We start from the raw sequence: 14,105 nt of genomic DNA, 5'->3' as shown, positions 1-14,105 counted from the left end.
CAATCGTTAAACCCCTATCATCATCCTTTTCTCTCCTAGATGGCCTCTCTTGCTCTTCCTCACTTGAATAATCATGAAGCATCAATTCCTCCCTATGATGTTTAGGAGGAGGAGGGAAATGTCTAATATGTCTTCTTGGTTGATGTAGTTGGGTTGGGTGAGGTGGAGGAGGGGATATTTGGCTTTGTGTTGAAGTTTAGGGTTGTGATAAGGGTGCCCAACTTTGAGTGAGAGTCAAGTCTCTCATCATTCGCATCATTTGATTCATTTGGTCCCTAATGGCCTTAAGTTCTCCTTTGACCTCTTCTTTTAGTGCTATGTGGGAAAATTCCCAAGGATGAGGAGGTGAAGAGGATGAGGATGAAGTTCTTTTATGAGACCTTTTTGGTAATGGCTAGTAGGTAAAGGCTAATGGTTATAAGTGTTTAAGGGTTGGGGGGAGTATTTCTATGACTTTGATGTCCTCCCTTACTCCTTATACTATTCAGCCTATCACTTATTTCATCATTCTTGCTGTCAGTAACTATCCTATCCTCATCTCTCATCGTTGGTCTTTTTCTCCTACTTTTAGTTATACTACTTTCCCCTCTATTACTCTATTGTTGCTCTAATCTGTCCAATCTATCATTAACACTCCTTATTACATTAAAATTGCTTCAACTGTTGTTAGATTGCTTGCATTGTAAAAGTCTCGGTTTTACCTGAATCTTCTACCATGTTATAATCTTAGAAAACAATATGTGTTTGTGAACAATAATAATCCTTGCACGCTCCCTCACATGTTTACACTTACGCTCGTGTTTTCACCAACTCTCTAATCTGGAACTTTTTTTTTATACAAACAAATCAAAACGGTACTTGTGATAAACGACCACTAGTCAACCTAGGTTACGTTACGGTTACCTACTACTCAAAGAAAAAAAAGAGACTAAGATTCAAGAAGAAGGAATTTGTTTAGAATCGAAAAAAAAATGAACACAATTACAAGAATGAATAGTCAAGGGAAAGAAATTCAAAAGAGATAACAAGAATAAAGGAAATCAAATTCAAAGGAGGTAAGTGTGCTAATTTTCTCCTTGATCTCTTTTTTTTTAAAATGTTTTTCTAACTTTTTTTCCTTTTTTTTCTGCTTTTTTTCTTTTTATTAAGCTACTTGGCCGAAAATAGGAAAAGAAATAACTTCCTTAGATCACACAAAATCCCCTCCTAAAAATTCAAAGCAATTAAAGAAATAACCAAGGTCTAATCCCCCAATTTAGGAATACCAAAATTTTTAAGGAAAATTTAAATTTTTAGGAATAAATCAAGAACTCAAGCCATCAAGGAGATCCGTTACATATTCCGGTTGGGTCAATTACGAAAAGCAAAGCTAAGAACATGCAATAGGCTTTAGTTAGGCTCGTGGAGGGCTTAGAGACTAAAACCAGCTCACTTAAGGATGATTGGATGCTTGAAGGAGCCAACTGAGAGGTCAACTTGATTCAGGTCTGAGCCTATGCGCAGATTGACTTTGAATGGCCATAACTTTTGATCCAGTAGAGTTATAAGGCCTGTAATATATCAACAGGAAGCTCATTTCGAGCTCTATAAAAAAACTAGCTTTGTTGGTTGAACCCAATTTGGAGGCCCAAATAAAACTGTTTCAATATGTATTACACAGTTTTTGTTTTACCAAATTTAGGATTTTTGGTTTTAATGATTGTGATCTTGTTTGTGATAGGGTTAAACTTTACTGAGCCCAATTGACATATTTTTTTTTTAAATTTAATTAGTGTTTTAGGTAATTAATTAGGTAATAGGCTTGGGAAGTTTGGAAGTCCATTGGGTCATGAGTAATTTAGGGTTAAGTTAGCATTGTACTATATAAACTCAAATTCTCATTATGAATAGATCTTTGGCCGACTTTTGCACAATTTCATTTACTATTGAAAACTATCAATCCTTTGAACTTATCAAGCCTTGTCTTATGACATTCACCATTACGATTTTGAGGTTCGTACGATTCTATATCGTTTCAGGTCAAAGATCATTCAGTGATGAAACTGACTCAATCCTGAGGAAGTATCTTCTTGGACATTAGGTCTTGCATCAAATCATCAAGGTTCACATCAGTTGGTATCAGAGCTCAGCTCTAAATTAGAAAAAAGGAAATAAAAAAAGAAAAAAACGAAATTAAAAAAACCAATTTAAAGTTTGTAAACATGAGTGGTTCAGTGATTTTTTTTTTTTGAGAGGAGTGTGTGAGGTCCTTTCTAACTGATTTTGCAGGTTACAATCATGTCATCAAGCCAAAATAAAAGTTCCACTAAAAGTGACAATTTGAGGATAAATCATTTTAAAAAAAGAGGGAATGATGTGATCCATGGAAGACCAAGAACATTTGATCCAATAATGAAGGACTATGACAAGAGTGTGGTAGGCTGGATAACATTGAAGACACAAGCTAAAGTAAGAAGCATGATGTGGTAGGCAAGGATGACATGGCAAATGACATGAAGAGCATCAAACACATGGGAAATGACTTGGCACATCCTTGGTGACGTTTTTACTTGTCAAAATATGAAGAGAAAGCTTGATTAGGTGAAAATTCACGTGACGAAAGCAAGAGAATTCAATTGGAGTTAAACTTCCTAGTATTTATAGTTTTCTAGTTGTTTAGGAGTTTTATTTATTTTAAAAATCTTAGTTTTATTTTCTCTAGGAGTTATAATTACATTAAAATTATTATTTAGATTAGGATTATTATTCAAATTAGGATTGTTATTATCCTAGAGATTATATTTATTATTATCCTATTTAGACTATAACTATAATTAAGCATGTAAGCTTTGAGGTAGAAGATACATAATGGCTTAATGAAATTGTGAGATCTTTTGTCTTGGCTCTTTTGAGAACTCATGAATTTATCAAGAATGTTTTCTTGTGACATTCAAATATGATTTATCACTCTCCTTCTTTTCTATTCTAGAGTGTGGAGTCAACTTATACCTTTGGTTCATGTCAATTATAGACATCGGGTCATTGTTTTTATACTTTTGGTTCATGATTATCCATAATCATTGTGTCAAGGTTTTTTATACTTTTGGTTCGTGTCAATTATAGGCATTGGGTCAGTCAAGGTTTTCTTTAATTTGAAATCTGATTTAGCTTTTCTGGGTTTCTAACTTCCTTGCTCGCTTGTAGGGTGTCATAGTTTATTTGTGAGGTTCGCATCAATTTGCATTCTTTGTCACCAAATCAATTGAAACATTCAAAATTTTCTCCATTAATTAATGCAATAACAACCCAAAAGGAAACACACATCATAATTGAAGATGGTCGATAACACACATCACACCAAAAAGGAAACAACAACCCAAGAAAATAAAAAAAAGGAAGTAATTGAAATTTGATGTGAAGGTTACAAATACTTGCTTTTAAGGACAATCTGAATTTTGAAATTGAAAATTAAAGGAAAGCTCTAATGATCAAAGAGGAAGCAATATTAGTAAATGAAAAAACAACATCCATGAAAAAACTCTCAAGAAATCATAATTGAAAGCAAGAAACTCTAAAAGAATACTAAGAAACACCATTAAAGCTAAAAAAACTCAAGAAATACCTAATAATCAAGACCTAACACTAAGAAACACCATTAAAGCTGAAAAAAATGAAATTTGAAAAAAGAAAGTTAAAGCAAAGGGAAAGGGATAGACAAGGACACCGGATGAAAAGAAGGAAACAAATTCAGAGACATCTGATAAAATTGGAATAATACAAAGAAGATTAGCATGACCCCTGCATAAGAATGATGCGCGTAAATTTAGAAATGGTCTAAAATTTTTAGGCCTAAGTTAGGTTACTAGCCAAATTTTCCACTTTCTCTCTTAACTATCTCCTTTCTTAACCTTTGTTCAACTGTTTGATCCCCTGTTCTGATCTTTGCTAGTGGCCCATATGGTGTCGGCCACCACCTCAAGCAAAAAAATCCTCTTCTTTTCTTTTTTTTTTGGGAATGCTTATTATCCTATTAGGTTCTATGGTTTACATAAGTTTGTGTTTCTGTGGCTTTGGCTAAGCTGAGGTGGTTTTTCCTCTTTATTTAGTGTTTTCCATCTTCATGGGTGTTGGCTTGTCCTCTTTGGCAAGGGTTTGCCTAAACTCTCCTCATTCCCTCTTTGTTTTGTTCGCTTTTGGTCTCTTGCTCTTTGGTTTAGACTCTATTAGTAAGGTGGTTTGCTCTCCACTTGTTTTTGGTCTTCTTGGTCAACTTCAGTGGGTTGAGTTTTCTTATCTTGCTCTGGCTTGTTCTCTGGTGCTTCTTTCTTTCTTGTGAGCTTTCAAATTCAAATTTCTCTTACTTCTAGGTGGTTAACCTTTCTCCTGGTTGACTTGTTGAGGTTTTTTTTTAGGTAGTCTAGGTTTGTGGCGTCCTTCCTGCAATATGCTTTTTCTACATCTTGTTTTTTATATTATCTTCCTCTATTTTGTCCCTTCTATTCAGTTGGTGTGCCTTAATTCTCTCTCTCACCTTTACATAGGTTGCATGCCCATATCTTTTTCAACCTAGCAAAATTAGTGGTTTGTCCAGTTAGCGTTTTTCTTCTACTTTCTCATTTTCAAGATGACCTCCACTGCCGAAAGTATTCCTAATTTGTTTAATATCAATGTGAGTGGTTCTCTCCATAATGCCTCTAACGACTCTGCCCTAACTCATCCCTCTAGAAATACTCATGCCCTTAACTCTTGGAGTCAACTTTTCTCACCTAAATCGATAGGCTCTACTTTGGAATATTTTCAACCTTGCAAAGGACCAGATGGCAGGGTTGTGCGGAATTGACCAATGAAATTGGAACCTTGGAAAAGCTAAATGGGAAAACTATGCAATAGCCTTCTTTCTTGGCAAAGGGTCTTCTTTCATGCATATGAAAAAATACATGGAGAGAAAATGGGCTAATTTCTGGCTCTTCTCTATCATGTCATCAGGAAATGGAATGTTTCTTATTAAATTCAAGAATAGAGGTAGGGTTAGCAAGGTAGTGGAAGAAGGTAATTGGATGATGGGTGGTATGCCTCTCTTGGTCTGAAGATGGACAACTAATTTACCTATGATAGTTAATTATGTCAAGGTTGTTGCTATTTGGATAAAATTCTTTGGCATTCCTCTTGAATTATGGACCTCTAAAGAGCTGAGTAAAATAGCAAGTAGTGTGGGAAAACCCCTTTACACTGATTTAGTCATGAAAGAAGGAATTAAACTTGATTATGCACGAATCTATGTTGAGATTGTTGTGGACACCGGCTGCCTAAAATCCATTGATCTTTGTCTCCCTAATGGAGAAAAATATTTGTAAAAATATAGTATATTTGGAAACCTTTAAAATGCAATAGGTGTAACTATTTTGTAATTCAACAAGGGATTGCCAAATAGTAATTGAGGAACCAAAGCTGAATTGTGGCAAAGATAAGACCATCTCTATGGTTCATCTGGTAAGAGTTGCAACTCAATTTGAAATGTGGAAATTTCCCAAGACCAAGGCAATAGTGAAAGGTGTAGTGATTAGAAATGACAAGGAAAAGGTGAAAAGGAAGAAAACTATTTCTCAAGGTTATCTAATGAAAAAGAAGTGGAAAAGGAAAGGAGATTAATCATGCTAATGATAATTCATTAAGGCAACTCTTAGGCTCGGTGAAGGAAAAGAACACTAAGGAAATGGATACTAAGTCTTCCACATTGTCCTTGAATGGCAATAACTTCCAAGAGAAGGTTTCCTCATCAAACTCCTTTCTCTCTCCACCCATTCCCTCTACTAAGATTATCTCTAACAAAGAGAACCTAAATGGAGAAGCTGAGAATAAAGAGTAATCAAATTCGAATGTGGTATGCTCCCCCTATGTAGCTTTGTTTGAAATGAACTTAAGGGTGGACAAGAAGGATAGAAAACTGAACGAAATGGGGACCAATAGGAAGAAGAAGGAGAAGAAAGTGTCAAGAGGTAAGATTCCTTCCTCCTCATCTTGCTAATTTCTCATGTTACTAACAACTAAAATGAGGTGTTTAATTGATGTATCTCCAGCCACTTTAACATTTTTAGTCCCCAAGTTCTTAGCCATGCACCACTCAGCCCAAGCTAATGAAAGGAATGAGGGAAAAGCTCCATGCAAGTCCAAAGAACCTTTGCCATCTCCAATTTGGCCCAACTTTACTTTTGGGTGCACTCTCATTACTTGCATCCAAGGCCTTAATGAAATGGAAGCTTAAATGAGTCCAAGAAGCCAACTATAAGCCCACTTTGAAGCCCAAGTAGATGAGGCAGCCACTCATCACTTAAATTGGAGCCCAAGATGTCATGAAGCCCATTTAGTTGAATTACAACTAAAAAGGAAGCAAGTAACTTTAGTTGGTGGACATAGTTCCACTTTTTAGGGAAAAGTTGTTCCCTTTTGTTATTTTCCTCATTAATATGGTATGGCCTTAGTTTATTTGATTGGCTAAGCTTAAATGAAGGGCATAGCTTACTTGTCTAATTAATACTCATTTTGCCACCACTTCCTCTTGTATATAAGAGTGGCGTTTTCACTTGTAAACTTTAGACTCCTTTGATAGTGAAGTTTTCAAGCAAAGCTTTGTAACTTTTCTTTCTTTGTTTGTTCTTTTATCCAATTCATCTTGGAGGAAGAATTGGTGGTGGAAGATCCTAAGGTTGGTGGAACTTTCCTTTATGCCTTGGTTAATTTTCTTGTTACCCTTGAAATCCAAAGTGTGAAGGTGTGAATGTGTGTTGTATGCCTTGGATACTGTTCACAGTGTATGATTTTGTAATTTCCAGTTTTTGCCAGCAAACTTTGAGACAAGTTTTGAATGCCTTTTTGATTGAGTTGTGATTGCTATTATATACTATTAGAAAGCTCTTTGAATGCCTTTTCCATTGATATATAATTTGTATGATTTGGAGGTCATTTGATTAGTTAAAATTGAAAGACAAATTGCTGTTGTGCCACATGAACAATATTTTCCATAATTGAGTTCTTGTTGCATGTTTGGATGAATATGCACCATTAATCTTAGAGTGAACAAAATTGGCATGATAGGTATCTTAGAAACAAAAATTAAGGAGAATAAAGCTGAGATGATTAGGAGGAAACTCTATAGCAATTAGGATTATGACTATAATTATGAACGCAACCCGAGAGGGAGAATATGGCTTGGGTGGGATAACAACCTTGTCAATACTAGAGTTATAGAGTAAAATGCTCAAAGCATGTATTGTGAAGTTTTGCTAAAGAATGATAAGGGTGGCTTCTTTTTATCTATTGTTTATGGTCTCAATAGCCCTATGGAGAGGAAAAATCTTTGGAAAAGTTTGGTGTATTTGCTACCTTGACTAAGGATAGCCTTTAGATTGTTATGGGAGATTTTAATGCCATCATAAATTTAAATGAGAAGCTTGAAGGCAATATGAGAGGAGACTCTTATAGTAAGACTTGAATGATTGTTGTTATGAGGCAAACCTTGTGGACTAAAGATATGTGGGGAATTTCTTGACCTAGAACAACTGTAGTGAAGGAAATAACCTTATAGCTTGTAAGCTTGATAGGGCTCTAGTAAATGACAAGTGGAAATAGGACTATCCTTGCTCTGCTACAACCTTTCTCAATTAAGGGCTTTTTGATGCATATCTGATTCCCTTTCCAAATTTTGGTCATAAGCAAGCTAAGGATCCATGAAGGTTGGAGTTCAAGCCTTAAACAAGCCCAATCTCTCTTTTGGATATAGCCTCATTGAATAGGTTCAAGACCCAAGTGAATAAGCTACTTCTTTGGCCCAAAGAAAGTTCGACTAGAGCCTCTCCAAGAGTCCAAGCCATCCAAGAGCAACAAGGGAGCCCATTGAGCCCAAAATAATGTAATTTAGTTAGTCTTGAACCAAGTGGGAATTACTTGCCAAAGTTATGGGACATAGTCCCTAGATTTAAGGGAAATGACGACCACTTTTATCTCCATACACATTAATGAAGCATGACTCAATTAGGGAGTGAATGACTTAGCTTAATTTGAGGAATTCAGTTTATCTAAATGAGAATTTAAAAAAAAAAATTATGCAAGCATTGCCGCCAAGCCCATTCTATATAAAGGTTAGGTATTCAAATGTAAAAGCAATTTTGGGAACTTTGTCATTTTTAGTGTAAAAGCTTGAAGCTTTTATTCTTCTCAATTCCTTTATCCATTCTCTTATGTTTAAGGAGTGGTGGTCGAGTTCCAAGTTTGGTGGATTTATCCTTTATACCTTGCTTATGCTTTGTTCAAATTTGGTGCCATTTTAGTGCGTGTGTGTGTGTGTATTGTTTTTCCTTGTCTTAACAGAGAGTTGAATAAAAAGTTATAGAATTACCATTGTTATTTTCTTCAATTTTTTATTGCCTTGGCTTGATCAATATTTGTACAACACTTGATGATATGATAGTTTAATGTGTTATTAATACTTGTGTATGAAGCTTGACTGCACTGGAATTGCATTTGAGGCCTAATTTAAAGAAATTGTAAAGTGGTGCAATTTGAAGTGAACAATGTTCTCTAGCTCACCCTTTTTGGATTTCTTGCTTATGCATGGTGTTATGCATCAATTTGGTATTAGAGCATCGGTTGTTTGTGTGAGCTAATCATGGTTTTCTTCATTTTGGAGTTACCATTCCTTATCGAAATTACTGTTCACCTATGGCTACTGTTCACAGAATATAAACTTTGCCTAAAACTAAACTATTTTTTAGCCTAAACACATACTAAAACCTACCTTAACCAAAATTCACACATAAACACTTCAAACACATTCCCCACCCAATTCTCCCCACAAAACTAAATACCAACACCTTAAAACCTCAAGCCTAACCCACTTATCCATACTCAAGCATGTCCCAAAAGAAAGACTCATCCTCCTCATCCTTACCCCCCTCACCCTTAGCAAATTAGCCAAATGAGACTTCAAGAGGAAATCCTAGAACTTAAAAACCAAATGAACCAAGTCTTACAACTTCAAGACCAAACCAAATTGGTTGCATTGGAATTGCATTTAAGGCCTAATTTGAAGAAACTATAAAGTGGTACAATTTGACATGAATAGTATTTTCTAGCTCACCCTTTTTGGATTTCTTGCTCATGCATGGTGTTATACATCACTTTTGGACCACTCTCCTTACTTAGTCTGTATTGATGATTGCGATGTCAAGAGAAGAACTCCTTTCAAGTTTTTCAACATGTGGGCTTCCCATGAAAGGTTCCTCTCTATTGTGAATTAAATTTGAAAGGTTGATATCCCTAGTTGTCCAATGTTTCAACTTGTTACTAAACTCAAAATGCTTAAAAAGCCTTTGAAAGACCTTAAAAAGCAAGAGTTTGGAACATTCCCAAGAGGATCAATAATGCTAGAAGACAACTTGATGAAGTTCAAGACAATCTCAATTCTAGCCCCATGGATCATTCTCTTAAGAATGAGGAAAAGGAGAAGATTGATAAACTCTTTACTTTTAGCAAAGTTAAGGAATCCCTTGCTAACCAAATATCCAAGGTCCATTGGCTTAAAGAAGGTGATCAAAACACTTCCTTCTTTTTTAAGAGTCTCAAAAGCTAAAGGAATAGAAATTCCATCCAATGAATCACACTTGAAGATGTGATGTGTAACGAAGTACCAAGTGTTGATTAAGTTAAGGGTGAGTTTAACAAGTACAAATCAAGCAAATATATAGTCAAGTTTGACCAACTCAAGATACAAGCACACAAGTAATAAAGGATAACATAAGAAAATAAATGACCAAGAAACAACCCAAGGCTTAAAGACATACCATCAGTTAAAGGATTCCACCACCAATCTCTGATCAAGAGAGAAAGGATAAAGGATAACTTGTGCTCAAGAACACAAAGCAAGCAATTTCATTAATCAAGCTCTAGATATTACATGGAGAAGTTATGTCCTTATACAGATGGTGCATTTTCATCAAACTAATGCAACATCATACAACACAAATCCTAGAATCACTCTTCATACGATTGGACAGTTTTTTCTTCTTCAAATTTAACAGCTCAAATGATCTCCGAATCACACCAAAATTATATCAATGCAAAGAGGACTCAAAGAACTTTTTATCAAACCATTGCAGCATTCAAAACTCATTAGATAAAACAGTCAAAACGTGTGATTAAGTCAATGACAAAACTATAAATATCTCACAACTCTCTACCATGCAACTTCAATACATACACATGCATTCAGATTTGGATTTTTTTTAGGGAAGCATAAACATTAACCAAGGCATAAAGGAAATTCCACCAACCTTGGGGTCTTCTACCACCAATTCTTTCACCAAGAATGAATTGGATAAAGGAAAATAGAGAAAGAAAAAGCCAACAAGCTTTTAGCTTCAATTTTTCATAAAAATCAAGTATCCAACGCTTTTACAAAGTATGGCCACCCTTATACAGGGAAGAAGTGGCAGCAAAATGGACTTCTAATACAAAATCTATTACTTTTTTAATACAAAAATCCCTTGAATTAAGCTAAGCCATGCCTTTTAGTTGCTAAAGACAAAAAGTGAGTTGTTTTTTCCCTAAATCTAGGAATCCTGTCTCCTAGCTTTGCAACTAAGTTTCCATCTAGTTCTAAGCCAACTAAATACATAATTTTGAGTTGAAATGGGCTTCAAAAGAGTCTTGGGCGGATTGGGCTTGGAAAGGCACCATGTGAAGCTTATTTTAGGCCAAAAAAGCAAACCACTCAAGGGATTCTTGAGTCCAACTAATGAGGCTATACCCAAAAGTGAAGCTGGGCCAAAATTGAAGGTGCAATGCTTCCTTTGGCTTGGGATTTGCTAGAACTTCATTCTTTTTGGCTTCAAAGGTTGTATGGAGACATGAGGAATGCTTGGAACCCAAAAATGATAATGGAGCCATGTATACATCATCCTCCTCGAGTTGAGAAGGATTTGCCCTCAAATCCTCAAGATGGTTATCCTCTACTTGCTAACCATTCATAAACAAGCTCTCTTTCTTAACTCAATCATAAGAGTAAAATTACCAAGTGATCCAAGATGAAGTATCATATACCCAAGAGTTGAAATTTGCAAAAGTATCACAAATAAAGTTACTCTATGATAATCAAGTTGCCTTTCATATTGCCTTTAACCTAATGTTCCACGAGAGGACTAAGTATATAGAAATTGATAGTTATTTATTTGAGAAAAAATTCCAATTTGGTTGTATTACTACTAATCATGTTAGCTCAAATGACCAACTAGTGAATATTCTTACTAAATCTCTTAGGGGTCCCCGTACTGGTTTTATTTATACCAAGTTTGGTGTATATAATTTATATGTTCTAGCTTGTGAAAAAGTGTTGAGTTGTAAATGAGTTGTACAAACCATACTACAATTAGAATCAAAGTTATATTAAGATTATAATCTATAAAATAGGAAAGTAGTTTATTGTATTTCCAATTATAGTTTATGATAGGGAAATTAAATAAATGTCTAAAACTATGGGGGGTTAAATAAAAATACCCAAAACTCTAAGGATTAAACAAAAATACCCTTTGTTTGTGAAATGACCGAACTGTGCCTATATATAAACCAAGAATTTTACATATCCCTCCCCATATTTCCCACGAATTTGTTGTTGAAATTAAAAAAAAAAAAGGGGTCTCCCATAGGTCTTCCACAGGCATAGAAATTTTCATCAAATCCGTCGACTTTTCATGTTTTTTGGTGATCGAAAATGGCAAAAAGGTTAGTACATCATCTCTACTCTTGTTTAAATTAATTTATTGTTAGAATTATTGAGATTTGAGACAGATTTTAAGGTTTGAATTTTGAATAATACATAAAAAGTTTTGATTCTTAGTTGTTTTGCTTGAATCCTTGAGGGGTTTGGTATTATAGGATGTGTATATTTGATTTGTATTGAAATTGGAGGCTAAAATGATGATTTTCGGCTAGAAAATGGGTTAGATTAGTCTGAGATCAGGTCCATGGGAACAGTAGATCCCACGGACCAAATGAAATCTCCCACAGGTAAAAACGATCGCCCATGGGATAGGGGGAATTTAGCTTTTTCAAAATATTAAGGTCAGGGAGAAAAGAGGGAACTCCACGGGGATCTATGAAACATTTTACAGTAAACCGTGGGGAGATCCGTGAAAGGCGAGGAATCCGAGGGTTAGGGAAATTGACTTTTTTAATTTATAGAGTCTATAAGAGATTAGAAAATTGATAAGGGGCAAAAAAAATAGTGGACCTATTTGAGAGTAAAAAATTTACAAAGAGGTAAATTAATATTTGTCACATCTAGGGTTTTTCGACGTGTAGTTTTTGAATTTTATATCCGTTTTTCCTATTTTAGGGTTTTTCGATATGTAACTTTCAAATTTGATGTTTGTTTCTTGATTTGTGTGTTTTTGTAGACATGTTTTACAATGTAATTATGAAATTTCAGTTAAATTTTTGTATTTTGCTATATTAAGTTAATTTAACGTTTATTTTTTAATTTTATTTTAGAATATATCGACTCGTACTTTTCAAATTTCTGAGCAATTTTTTGATTGTAGACATTCTAGGGTATTCTAACGTATAAAATTCAAATTTCAGTTCCGTTTTTTCAATTTTCGTTACGATATATCAACTTATACTTTTCAGATTCTGAGCAATTTTTCAATTGTTGATATTATTGGATATTTCAACGTATAGAATTTAAATTTCAGTTTTTTTTTTTGTCATTTTAAGATATATCGATTCGTATTTTTCAAATTTCCTAACAATTTTTTTATTGTTAACATTCTAAGGTATTTCAACGTATAAAATTCAAATTTCAATTTTGTTTTTTGATTTTTGTCATTTTAGGATACATCGACTCGTACTTTTCAAACTTTCAAGCGATTTATCGATTGTTGACATTATAGGATATTTCAACATCTAGAATTCGAATTTTATTTTCGTTTTTTTGATTTTTGTCACTTTTGGATATATCGACTCATACTCTTCAGATTTTTATGTAATTTTTTTATTGTTGATATTATAATATATTTCAATGTATAGAATTCGAATTTCAGTTTTATTCTTTTGATTTTTATTATTTTAGGATATATCAACTTGTACTTGTAACCTCTCCTAACTATTGGGTGTGTTACAGAAAAACGGCATGAGTTCCCCTATTTTAGAGGGCCCGGGGAATATTTTTCTTTTTTTTTCATTATGCCCTGTAACACTCCCAATTTGTAATTCACACAAACCAGTCCTACCAATCGACTGGATTTTCATCACATAATCATAATAAATAAAATAAGTACATAATAATAACTATCATAAAAAAATTATCACCCACAGAAACTTTATAACTAATTTTCCAAACTAGTCATATATATATATATTACATATACATCATAACATTTAAGTCAACAAAATTATGGTGTCTTCCTCCCTTAGCCTCATGTCTCATTAGTGCTCCCCGGGAACCTTTGCTGCATTTCTTTACCTGTAAAATATTAAATTAAACGGAGTGAGCGACTATGGCTCAGTAAGAAAATCATACTAAACACTTAAAGCATTTTATACCAGTACTAATCTTCTCTAATCTTTTTCATACTTAGCGTGTTTGAACTATTTACAACAAAATAATTGACACAGAACACGCATTTAACACATATCATAATTCTTTTCTTTCACACATTTATTTCTTTCCTTATTATACAGATATGAATCACTATTATGATTTATGCATGTATGAGTGTCATGACATTTCTATTTTCTGTTCGTACATCTTTCTTAACTCTTTATCAGCCACACAGGCTTGTATGCATAATTCTAATGCAAATGACTTTCATAAAATATTTACTAATTTATTTCTCTCTCTTTCTCATTGACTGGTCTAGACTACATATGACAGTAATTGCAGTCACCATACAAAGTATAATTCTCTCTTACATGCATATTTTTTTTTTCTTTGCTGTCCACACAGTACAGCTGATATTTTTCTTTTGCTGTCCACACAGTACAGTTGGTTGTCCACACAGTACAACCGATTATTTTCTTTGTTGTCCACACAGTACAGCTGATATTTTTTCTTTTGCTGTCCACACAGTACAGCT

At 34.2% G+C, this 14,105-nt stretch overlaps 1 non-coding gene across 1 annotated transcript; it reads left to right on the top strand.

Annotated features, from left to right (window-relative positions):
- Positions 1-3,717: 3,717 nt before the first annotated feature.
- Positions 3,718-3,823, top strand: LOC123202516. The gene has a single exon (XR_006498988.1). It is a non-coding gene; the product is annotated as a U6 spliceosomal RNA (small nuclear RNA).
- Positions 3,824-14,105: the final 10,282 nt, after the last annotated feature.

The sequence above is a fragment of the Mangifera indica genome, chromosome 18 (assembly GCF_011075055.1).
Source record: "Mangifera indica cultivar Alphonso chromosome 18, CATAS_Mindica_2.1, whole genome shotgun sequence".
Lineage (NCBI taxonomy): Eukaryota > Viridiplantae > Streptophyta > Magnoliopsida > Sapindales > Anacardiaceae > Mangifera > Mangifera indica.
This window is presented reverse-complemented; position numbering and strand designations above follow the sequence as displayed.